Raw genomic sequence first — 12,950 nt, 5'->3', positions numbered from 1 at the left:
TTAATTTTTTATTTATTTATTTAAACATTGTCTTAAAAATATGGAAGCTCAAAACCACTAACAACTAGCACAATCTGACACTGTCAGATGCCCAGTTAACGAAAAAATAAAGCCAAGAAAATTCATACAAGTTATTAAATGAATGAAAATGCAAAGATTTTGAACTTTATTTTGGTTTTGTTTGTTTGTTTTTTAAATATGTATATATGCTTAATATTAAAAAATTCTTTTAACAAGGTTACTTTGAAGTTTCAAATAGAATTTTTATGAACTTTGGTAACTTTATCACCATTTGTGGATTCTGTGTAAGCTATCCCCAATGGCTTTGAGTGTCCAAGGTTAAAAATAAATGGCTCAGGAAATAAGCCTAAGCAGACAGTAAATGATAAAACTTGAACACTGGAATAGCATTCTGTTCCAGACTGTTTTTACTGATACAGATACAGATGTCTGATTAACCAAGGACCACCAAATTATTCTCTGAAAAATATTTAATTTAATAAATCTAATTGCTAGTTCAAGTGAAGAAGAGGATAAAAATTTTTTTTTAATCTAGAAAGTAAGTTTTTTTCTATTAATTATGAGATTAAAATCATTTATACTTAAGTTTTTTCCTCATTTTAACCTTTATTTATTTTGAGTCTAAAAGCAAGTTCATTAGTTCACAACAACATGGTAACAAGGAAACAAATGGAATAACAAATTAATGAGATTTGTCTCAACCTAATTAAATAATAAGAAATATTATCTTTGCTTAATAAGAATTTTACAAGAATCTACACCTTTTTTCTGCAATATATTTCAACAAGACTAGCCCAGTTTTTAATCCTAGTGTTTGGTAACCTTTGATCACTGACTGGCAGATAATTGGAAGCTTCCACTTTTAAAAGCCTTCGTCCTCTTAAGTATTCCCTTGCTTTAGGTTTTCAGTAAGTAGTCGTTGATGCAGTTGTACATTATCTTTTTCAGTCCTTAGTTCATTAACTATTTCTCATTCAGGTGTTTTAGAAGACTTGTTCATATCTAATCATTTTGCTGTATGATAATAGATATTAGACTTTATTCTTGTCAACTTCCAGATTAAGGGACAAAGTTAAGGGAGAAACTTTTGAATTAAGGCATAAATTAAGGAATAGTTACTTGGGCAATGAAATCAGTGAGTTAGCAAAATATGTGGATTTACTGGCTTTGGTTCTTGGATTTATTTCAAGACTAAAGGTGAATGGGTCAAAGCAAGGGAAATATTATCTTTGTGTTTTCTTAACCCCTGGATTTATTAGAAAGATAACCTGCCATTGGAGAAAATTTAAAGTAACATCATGACATTCTAATTTGCACCATCTGTTGATAATTGTCAATTCCCTAACATGTCAAATGTGAAAGGCTGAGAGGATAGAACAAAGATGGATACAAATGTGAAAGGCTGAGAGGATAGAACAAAGATGGATATGCTTGGTGCATGCCAATCAGTTTTCTTTGTAACAGGGGGGATCTACAGCTGCTCAAAAAGAACTCAAAGTATTTTGGGACCCATAGCAGAAATAGCAGCATGAGATACTAAATTGCCACAAAACATAAACTGAGAGGAACGCTTGTTTCCCTATACTTTGCAATAGAAGCCAGAGAACATCTCTGTACTTTGCATTTTTCCTCAAGGGTGATATTTAACAGAATACAGCATATGAAAACAGAATATGTTGTTTCTCAGTCCTGAAGATATTTTCTTGATTATACAAGTTTAAATGCTCTTGTGAAGAATGTGCCCAGACTGCTGAGCATCTCTTCTTGGATCAACATAAATGGAATTGATGCTATCTAGGTTGTACTTATTTGTAAGGCCTCCTTACTACCAATCTCTGTTGTTAAACAGCTGGAGCCAGATGAATCAGTCAGGTGAATCAAAATAAGCAACTTTTAAGTACAAGAACAGTATGAAATTAATATGTAAATTAAGTTATATTCTCTCCATCATTTTTTCTCACACTGTGGACAGACACTGAAGAAAGTTGTAATTCCAGATGTTACTTCCCCTCAGCTGGAGGCTACAGTCTTAAAGCTCAGTGAATGGACTAGCTCACATGATGACTTCCTAATCTGTCTCAAACAGAAATCATATGGGTTAGTCTGAAGAGTTTAAATAACAAGCACCTATATAATTCTTAGCATTGACACAGTTCGGAGTAGGACCTCTGACTAATGGGCATGGAGGCACAGATTTGGACCTTTCTACTTGTAAGAACAATCTTTAATCTTCTCTTTGTTCATCCTAATCCTATATTCTGAGCAGCAGGGGCAGCTAGTATGACTGCTAATTCTAGTTTTAAAAAGAAAGTTTCACTTTTGAAGAACATTTTTGCCAGGCAAAATTTTTGGTATTTTCTAGACAAACTCAAATTTAGTACCTTTTAACAATCAGGAGAGTTCTTGAATATGCCTGTGACTTTTCTTAGTTGAGAAAAGAAGTACATCAAACTTAAAAGGAAAGAAACATACAAAATCTGCACACTTTTAAAAAAATAACTCTTTGGATTTTTCTTATTCCCTGGTGTTTATGTACGTAAATGGTTTTATTTCTATGTATGAATATATGTAAAGAGTCCAACTATTTCACTGAGAATTAGACCGATGATATAGTTATAGAAATAAAATTAGACTCAGTAGCTAAAGTTGCTTTTATATTTCTGTATTATCAGCACAATTTATAGAAAAAAAGATCTTGACTCTGCTGCTGTAGTTCCTTTGATAGGTCTGTATTGGTGAAAGGAACTCTGGTTTAGAAAATTTTCACAACTGAATATCATGTAAATACAGTAAGAACTATGTAAACTAAAGAAAAATAATCATGTTAACAGTTTAAGAGAGTCTTTTACTAGGAAAGATATGAAAACCTTCCTCATATCTGAAGACAGGGAATGTGAAAGCAACTACTGACAGCCGAAGGTGAAAGAAAATATATTCTTTCTGTTTACTTACCCTTGGTAGAGTTTAAATTGTTTCAAGATGAAAGAGTTTTTGTCGGAATTGGGCTGATTTAAATCTGTTTGCTCTGCTGCTGCTCTTTTTACAGCATCTGTAACATTAACTTCTGCTCGGGTAACTGTTTGCTAATGGGCAGTAGACCACCAGCTAATTCCAGAAAGAACAAAGACAGATATTGTACAATCAATATTCAGGTAAAGATGTGCTGATTTTCAATTTTCTGCTCCTGCCATTGACTAGGACAACCACACAACATCTGCAACCAGACCACCTTAACGGAGATAATCTCGTAAGTTAACCAGGGATGGGTCTGTTCCATATTTAGAAAAAAGACTTTCAAGAAGATGTAATGATGCTCTTCAAAATACTATGAATTATTTTATATAGACACTTTTTCCACTTAATATCTTCAGAAAATGGATCAGTAAGGAGCAACTAAAACCAAGGCCTTAGGTTTACAGTCCTAGTATAGATTTTGCCAATATAATCTATTGCTTGTATCAAATACCAGCTATTTTTCCTATTTAAAAAATCTCATTATTCTATTTGTTGGATGACTCTTCCCCTATTCTTTCTGAAAATAGCAGTGCATACTTCACTGGCTAGTCACCGAATCAACATGAAACACATATTCTTTAGCTGATTTTCTGTAAGTAACTACAATATAGACTGTTTGGTCATGGCATCAAAAAAAAAGTTATTATCATAAAATCATAGAATAGTTTGGGTTGGAAGGGACTGTTAAAGGATGTCTGGTCCAACCACCCTGCAATGAGCAGGGACATCTTCAACTAGATCAGGTTACTCAGAGCCCCATCCAACCTGACCTTGGATGTTTCCAGGGATGGGACATCTACCACCTCTCTGGACAACCTGTTCCAGTGTTTCACCACCCTCCTTGTGAAAAATTTCTTCCTTATATATAGTCAAAACCTGCCCTCTTTTACTTTAAAAACATTACCCCTTGTCCTATCATTACAGGCTAAAAAGTCTTTTGCCATCTTTCTTAGAAGCCCCCTTTAAGTACTGGAATCCTGCAATAACATCTCCTCAGAACCGTTTCTTCTGCAGGCTGAACAACCTCAACTCTCTCAGCTTTTTTTCACCTCAGGAGAGGTGTTCCATCCCTCTGATCATTTTTCTGAGCCCTCCTCTGGACCCACTCCAACAGGTCCATGTCTTTCCTGTGCTGAGGGCTCCAGAGCTGGACACAGTACTCCAGGTGGGGTCTCACCAGAGCAGAGTAGAGGGACAGAATCATCTCACTCGACCCTCTGGCCACACTGCTTTGGATACAGCCAGGAGATGGTTGGCCTTCTGGGCTGCGAGCGTACATTGCTGGCTCATGTCCAGCTTTTCATCCAGCAGTACCCCCATGTCCTTCTGGGCAGGGCTGCTCTCAACCCCTTCATCCCCCAGCCTGTGTTGTTACCAGGGGTTGCCCTGACTTCGGTCCAGGACCCTGCACTTGGCGTTGTTGAACCTCATGAGGTTCACACGGGCCCATTCCTTGAGTTTGTCCAGGTCCCTCTGGATGGCATCCCGTCCCTCAGGTGTGTCAACTGCACCACTCAGCTTGGTGTCATCTGCAAACTTGATGAGGGTGCATTGGATCTCAAATTATTGTTTTTTTATCTGTTCCATTCATATTATAAATAAAGATAAATGAAGAGTCTATATGTTACTAAGGTTATCTCTTTTGATAGGTCAACTACTGATGAACTACAGGGAACAAACTATTGAACTAACTACTCTATAGCATTCAGAAACTTGAATGGAAAGACGATCTGTATTTTATTTAAACCAATGGGGCAAAGTTATCTGAATTGCATAACGCAAAGGAGCAGGAGGATGAATCTTTCAGTTCTCCAGAGTTAACTGGGTAAATAAACGAGTCAAAGAAATATTAGAATGAAAAGAGATCAAATACAATCATCAGAAAGAAGAATATACAAAGTATAAAAAAAAAATAAATTGTGAAACTGGGAAGGATTATACTTCTATACTTCCTATATATTGTTTGTGAGTCAAACCATAAGAAGTTGCTTCAATTATAGAAATAAAAAAATAGAAAAAACAGGAGTAATATTCAATGTGAATAGAAGGTTATCTATTTAAACTAATATTTTCTTCAGTTTTCTATCAAACTGATGATGCTTAACATGAAGACAAAGGTAAGGTGATGAGTGTGTTAACAGAGTTTCAGAAATGGAAATTACTGCAACTGAGGTAGATGCAAAATACAAAGATCTTAAAGTGTCTAAATCAGAGGAACCAAAAAATTTCTATTCCAGAACTTAGAGCAAAATGTAGCATAGAATTGCAGACTTCACAGCCAGAATTTGTAATAATTTTTTATTTCCTGAGTTTTTTCATATTAGTGGAGAACAGAAGATAAAATATGAAAAGGAGTGCAGAGTGACAACCCATTAATCTGATAAATAATAATATGCAAGCCTTCTTCTGAAAGACATTTTGAAAGAAAGAATAAGATATTGCCAGTCTAACCTGATAGAATTCATTGAAAAATAATTTATTTTCTAGACAGGGAAAGAGAACAGATCTAATCAATCTGATACCACACAGGAATTGTTAGTTAAAAAGAGGAGAAAAAAGGGATTAAACTGGGAATTATAAAGTGGGGAATGAACTAAAGGAGGGGTGACGATAGGAGTAAAGAACAGGAAGGAACTCAGGTAGAGTGAGGCTGCCACTGCAGTTCCACAGTGATTGCTCTCTTGAGTGGTTTCATTAATATTTCTCTAATAACCTTGAAAGAAATATGATATTGAGTTAAATGAAATATGTAACATCTTAGGAAAATTGGGATATCACACAGAAAGAATTGGATGACCTTAAGTATTGGAAAAATAGGAATAGAATGAAATTCAATAATATTAAATATATGGTCATGCATTTAAGAATTAATAACATTTTTTTCAGTAAATCAGAAATTCATCACTTGGAAATGACTGAGGAAGAAAATCTGTCTCTACACATCATAGACAACAATGTGCTATCAAGATAGTATGACCATGAAAAAGACAAATGTGATCTTACAATGTATCATTTGAAACATTTTCAGAGGAGACAGGCAGGAATCAATGACATTGTACAAGGCCAAGGTAAAATGTCATCAAAAATACTACATATATATTTCTGATCATCTACAGTCAAAAAAAGATACATTCAGGCTGGATAGGAGAAGGGCACCTAAGAGCAGGAGAAAGCCTTCTTACAAGAAGAAACATATTGTTCTTTGGTAGTTTAGACATAAAAAAGAAGGCCAAGAAGGACTGAGATTATATACAAGGAGTGAACACCAGGAAAAAAATTAAAACTGTTTTAAGTTAAGCAATAATGTTGACAGAGTATTAAAAAAACAGGATCACTAGTCAGGTCATGAATAAATGTAGGCGTGAAAGGAGATTAAGATTTCTGCCATAAGAACAATGAGGTATCCACAGGAAAAGTGAAGACCAAAAAAAAAAGAAATCTGACCTATTTTTAAAATGGAACTTCTTTAATTTATTGAAAATATTATGAGATATAGATACTGTGACATCAGGAGATGGACTACATTAAAAAATTAATTTCATCTTAGTCTTAGGTTGCTAAATATTTGCTGATTTACCAGTAAGATGAATTTATCACTGGCTAATGTACATCAAAATTACAAACTTCATCCCTTTGTCATTCTGCCAAAGGAAATCCTTAATCAACAGCATCAGTATACGTTGTATACAAATTCTCATTGAATTATATTTAGCACATCAATTCAGTAGTGAAACTAGAATTCTTTGTTATGTTAATACAACTCCAATTTTTATTTTATATAATTTTTCTAAGCCAAAGGCTTTTTTTCTCCAAAATCGATGATGTTTTGCTACTACATTTTTCGTTCACCTTTCAATTTTTAAAAGGTACGTTTATAAGGTAGGTTAGTAACTGGCAAAATTGCAGGTGTGAAGAGTCTGTCACAACATACCGTTTCAGGACTTTCCAGGGACTCTAGTTAGAGCTGTGTATGTCCCATTGGGAAGGTAGGAACCATCTGTTTCTAATGGGGTAAAGCTTCTGTTTCTAACCCTGCAGGGCTGCAAAATATTGAACTTACAGTCTGTCTTACATTTAAAGGCAGAATGCATTTGGAAAGGAAGTTTGGGAGAAAGAAGGAAGCAATTCTCTGGCAGTTACTGCTTGAAATGACTCTGAGCTCAAGAATGACAGAAATAATTCATGAAGAAATGACACAATGCAGGAGAGACTAAAACATTGCTTTAACTTAATTTATCACAGTGCTCCAAAATTAGGACATAGTTAACTCATGACATGGTTATCGCTCACAGAGCTTATTTAGCAGCCCATTCATTAGAAGAAAACTGATTTTAGAATTTTCCAGTTCATAAGGATAATGTGGCAAAACTTTCAGGTATCCAAGTATCTACAGGTAGTTAGATTATGAGAATAGAAAAATAGAAAATGAATTTAGTAAAATTTTCTAAGGAAAAAAAGTGTAAAAATGCTAGGATCTCTACTAAATGTTATTGCTGGAGAATAAACTTAAGCAAGGCAAAACAAAAGGATAAAGCAAAGCAATGCAAAATGCTATTCCCTTCTATTGATGCTTCAGTATAAACTGAAGAGGAATCCAGCTGCCTAATAGAATTGATTAAGTACTTCCTCTCCAAAAATGTAGGGAATTGGTCCTTGCAAGAGGAGGTTACGCAGATACATAAATTCTCTGCACCCTCAGCAGTGTGAGAAGATGCCTCTGGAGGCTTGGAGTGGGGTATATTATATGTTCCACTTCAGATTCTTCTTCAGGGGAGAGAGCTCTTGCTGGCAGTATTCTACATAAGAGAGAGAGAGAGAGAGTATGTAGAACAGAAGTGTCTCCTTCCATCATGTCATCCTGAAATTAGGATTTAACTCTTCTTACTTCTCCTCCTGAGAACTCGGGAACAAATGGGAAACACAAAATGTCTTCATTATTTGGGATCCATCCTTCTCACAGCTGCCCTTGCCAAACCGCTGGCCACTCTTTATATAGAAACTTAGAAGTTAGGGCAGGCTTGAGGGATGAAGCAGGATGCCAAAGCCAGAGTAGGGACAACAATTTCATTCTCATTCTTCTAAGCCATCTAGTTCCTTTCTTACCAGATAAAAGTCAGTTCTTCTTTCCTCTTGCCCTGTGACTCTTTACTGCTTGATGATAAAGAAGCTGAGTGTGGAAAAACTTCACAGGCCTAGTGGTTTGGGCATTCTGCCAGCATGCAAGTGTTCAGCTCCCTATTGTTGAGTAGCTTAGGACCTAGAACAAGGTTCTAGCATTAGTTTAGAACAGCCCTCTACAGAAAGAACAATATTAAATCCCAATCAACAACCAACATGCCAGAGGATGTTAATTATAGCCCTATATTTAATGTCTGTCAAGTTTCTCTAAAGACTTTAACAGAGTTCAGGTCTCTATTTTCACTGTCCAGTGTGAATGCAGTTCCTATACCTGGGCAATTAAAATTAAGCACTCAGGGGGCTTTAATCTAAGAATGAAAACACCTACTTTAAATGCCTTAGGAATTAGACAATTTCAAAAAGTACATAGGCACTGGATTTCTTTTAGGGACTTTGATGGGGTTTAGGCAGAGTGTATGTCACCTTGAATTCCTATACTTGGATTTTCAAAATAACTAAGAATGGATTTTAACTGTAAGTTGACAGGCTGTTTTTGGCATGTTAGCAAAATCCTTGTAAATAGGCACTATTAGCTGTAGAAAGAATGGGGTTTCCTTTTACTTAATTTTCTGTTTTATTAAGACAAATACAAGATTGTGTGCCTGTGCTTGTGTGCATACACATGTGAGTAATAATACATTTTTATTACATAAGTTTAGGAGCCAAATATCCTATATAATTTATTTACTATGCAATTCAGAGCAATCCACTTTAATAACTTCTATTTTTAAATACAGGGCAACTAGGGATGGATTAATGAGGCCTAATATTATGAAGAGAAAATTAATGATACATGTGGAGATAATACTTCACAACACAAGCCAGCAGGGAACTATTCTCCATTAGAAGCCTGAGTTCTGTAAAGGTTCAATGGTGTAACTGAATGCATTATTTTATTAGCACATACTTACAGTTTTCAGGACTGTGGAAATTCTGTTTTCTTATAAGATACTATTGGCAGATATTGGAAAACTCACCCAAACACATTTAGTCCTGTTAACACCCTTGAGATAATCATCTTTCCCAAATGTCAAAACAATAATATGCAAGGTTATAGGAAGAGCAACAAAATTGTCAGAAACATGGAATTCCTGCACCAAATGAAATTAAAAGGACCTCTTCTAGCTAGGTCCCAACCCTGTAAAGAGTTCACATTCCTATCTTTAACTGTGTGAATAGTCATATTGATTTCATATTCAAAACTCCTCACAGGATTAAGGTTTAAATTGGGGTCAGATGTCTCCGATCACTTCTGTTGCCCTTCTTGAACCCCATGGCACTACTCACATGCTCAAAATTAAGCGTTTGCAGGGTCAGAGTCTCAGTATGGAAATAATGCAAGTAAAAGCAGATATGACAGAGAAGTTATTTTGTATGCTATAACATTAAAAAAAATCTTCTGTTAATATACAAGCTATGAAGATGCTTAGACTGAATTGCACAAAAGGTCTTGGTGAATGGCCCCTCAAGAACAGATTTCTTTATACCAGTTTAGATTCTGTGTCATGAGATTTAGAAAGGTAAAATGGAATAGAAACACAGGAGAGATTTGGATGCTAGTCTTCAGGTACATGGCTGCGTAACAAGGTTGATAACTCCAAATTGTATACTGTGGATGCACATACATATCTTTCACATGCTTGGGGAAATCAGAGCACCTAAAAGAGGAGGCAAAGCCAAACTGATGTGGTTATAGCTCTATGGCAGCCTGAGCTACTCTAATTGCTGGTCTTGCCTTTTCCTCCATTATTGGGTGGAATTTTGAGTCCCCTCCTTGCCCCAGCTCTGGTGTTGCTCCACTGTCGGCTTTACTAAGGCCCTTCAGTGCACTGATCAGTCACTTTTATTCTCCAATTTTCTGTAGATATACTGAGTTGAGGCAGTTCAGGAAAGCGTCCAACAAGTGCTGACACCTTTCAAAAGGAAATCATAGCGATGTCTGGCTGCGGGGAAGAAAAAGGAGGACAATAACTTCCAATTATGGGTTTGCAACATCATGGATCTGTTGAAGAGCTCTATTTCACCAGAAACATTTTAAAGATATACTCCTCCAAAGACAGCAATATAGTCAATGGCTGTTCATTTTTCAGAAATTCAATTTTTAATTCTGTAATACTGAGAAGTGTCTAACTAGAAATTCACAGATCTTAGATTAAGCATTAGTATTGAGATTGGTGCCTTCAAAAGCAATCAATTTAGAGTTTAATGTGTCTTTTTTTTTGGGGGGGGGAAGTAGATGTTTGCCCTGCTCTGCCTTCTTTCTTCCACTTACAGCAGTCACAATATGGCAAGGAATATTCAATTCCCACTCCCCGCTCTCCCTTCCTTCTTTCCTAAAGTGGTATGAACTATCATCTACTATGTAAATTGAAACCACCTGGTTAAAGAGAGGGGAATACTTCCATTTTTACATGGTGAAGCTGTTACACCCTTTCTGGATTATTTACATGTTCCCTTGAGAAGGCAGTGATCCCATATTACAGATGAGCACTCCAACCAGCAGGCCAAATCATTCTGCTCTCCCTCTGGCCCTGTAGATATTAAATTATTTCCTGGAAAGTTAGACAGAAGAGGCTGAGAAACTCCCATCCTGGAACATCTCATCAGTGGCACCCCCAGGCAGGTGTGGGTTCAGACAGAAGAGGAGTCAAAGCTTAGCTCCCTCACATCTCACCAACCATTCAATTGCACCTTTAAAGATATAGTAGCTTTGCTTTTCTTACAGACTGGCTATGCTATGAATCCACCCAGGTAAAGTAGTTCTGGATATATCTATTTTATTAATCAAGCCAGGATTTAGGCAGGATCTTGGCACCTTGCTGTTTAATGTTAACAGAATTAAACTGTCATGCGTGCCAGGATTAAGTGCCTAAGAGACTTCACTAATGGGAATTTAGGTGCCCAAAGGCTTTAACCTTGGCTTCTACAGTTAGTCATGAGGTGGAAGGTTGTGAAACCCGGTGGTGCCATGAACAAAGGTGTGCTTTATCGGTCAGGTATGAAATCTTTCTATCATGCATCACAGCTTCATCTGGAGAGGTTCCCTCCTCTGAGGAATATAATCAGTAGAACACAATATTACATCCTATTTTTTAGGCAAATTATATTTAATAATCAAATAGAGATGACAGGTATGACTAAATACAGATTTGTAATTTTCTTTAGCTATTATAAATACAAGAACTACTTTAATGCTTCAGACTATAAAACAATCATTGATTACTAGTTATAGAAGGAAATTTATTTTGTGTGGCAATGCAAGATCATTAGGGCTATTTTCTCTTCCCCTGAGCATTTTTAATGAAGCTTCTCTTATGTTTCTTCTTCTGTTATCTTTTTGAACACAGTATCCCCATCAGGATGCATACATCTGCATTGCTTTTCCAAGTATGTGCTAAGGAAAAACAAAGAAATTGTAAGGTACGCTTAAAACACACACCAAGAACTAAAAAACATAATCAGCTTACTTGGATTTTGTTAATGTGCCTGTCCATTTATTTGATAGGAATTAAAATAAACACCAAATATAAGTAACTTAGAAACACAGATTCCTGGAAATCCTATGGAAAGTGAATACTTAAGACATGTAAGCACTTTTGAAAATCTCACACTGCAGATGGGATTCGTGCCTCTCAGTGCAGCTATGTAAAAGCTAGCCTAGCCTAAGCAAGCTGTCTGGGCTCCTTCTGTAATCAGTGGAGAGAGGCGTATCCAGAAAGCAATTTTTCTCATTTCTATGTCTCCATGGAAGGGGAGAAATCCAAGAAGAAGTCTACTTTTTATGTGATTAACCTTAGATGAGATGAGTCCTACATTTGACTTTCTGTGACACTCAATTCTTGTCAAGATTAACAGGATGAATATTTTCTGATTTGTTGAAGAGCAGTGACCAAAACTTGTGCATGTATAATACACTTCTACTGCATTCCTCAGCCCAGACTCACACTGGTGTAGACTCTTGACATACTGGCCATTGTGCTAAATCACTCAAAAGTTTGCCAGGCTTAGGATAATAATTGCAGGAGGGGAAGAGTCTGCATTTGTTAAAAGCTCAAAAATGCTTAGGCTGACATTCTTAATTTTCCCTTTTCCTTCACAATGTATATACAAAGTCAATAGTGCATATAGGACAATGGAATGTTTGAAAGTAAGGAAGTTGACATTGGCTTTCATTAATGTATTTCTTTTACATTTAATAAAATGCATATTTGTTTCTTATGATGCTAATTTTCACCGTGTTTTTAAAATGCATTTTTCTCAAAATATTCTTCGAATTTTTTCAACCCAAAGAAAAATAACAATCCATATATATTTACCAATATCCAAAAATATTTATAGGGACTTCTTATTTCTGTAATTGCAGTAAAATATTAAACAAAAATTCTAAATTTGGGTAAAAATCAATCTTTTAACACTGAAATGGACACTGAAAATGTGAAACGGACACTCATTTCACCTTGCATAAAACATATGCAAGAAGTGTTCTTTATTTTGAGGAAAACCTTCATCCTGTGCATGTATTATTTTAAAGCATCCTTTAAGCATTTTTAAAGCCTTGTAAGCAATGTAAATACTTAATAATTTTTTGCATAACATAAAACTCTGACACTTTGTAATAGCTTTTTCAATGTGTATTTCCTCTGCATTCACAGCTTCACAGCACTGTTGTTTGTGTGTATGGATATATCTGAATCTGGACGCAGCTGTGGGCAGGATTCAGCTGATGAAAGCATAAA

This window comes from Phaethon aethereus (assembly GCF_964289735.1).
Source record: "Phaethon aethereus genome assembly, chromosome: 3".
NCBI classification, from domain to species: Eukaryota; Metazoa; Chordata; class Aves; order Phaethontiformes; family Phaethontidae; genus Phaethon; species Phaethon aethereus.
This window is presented reverse-complemented; position numbering follows the sequence as displayed.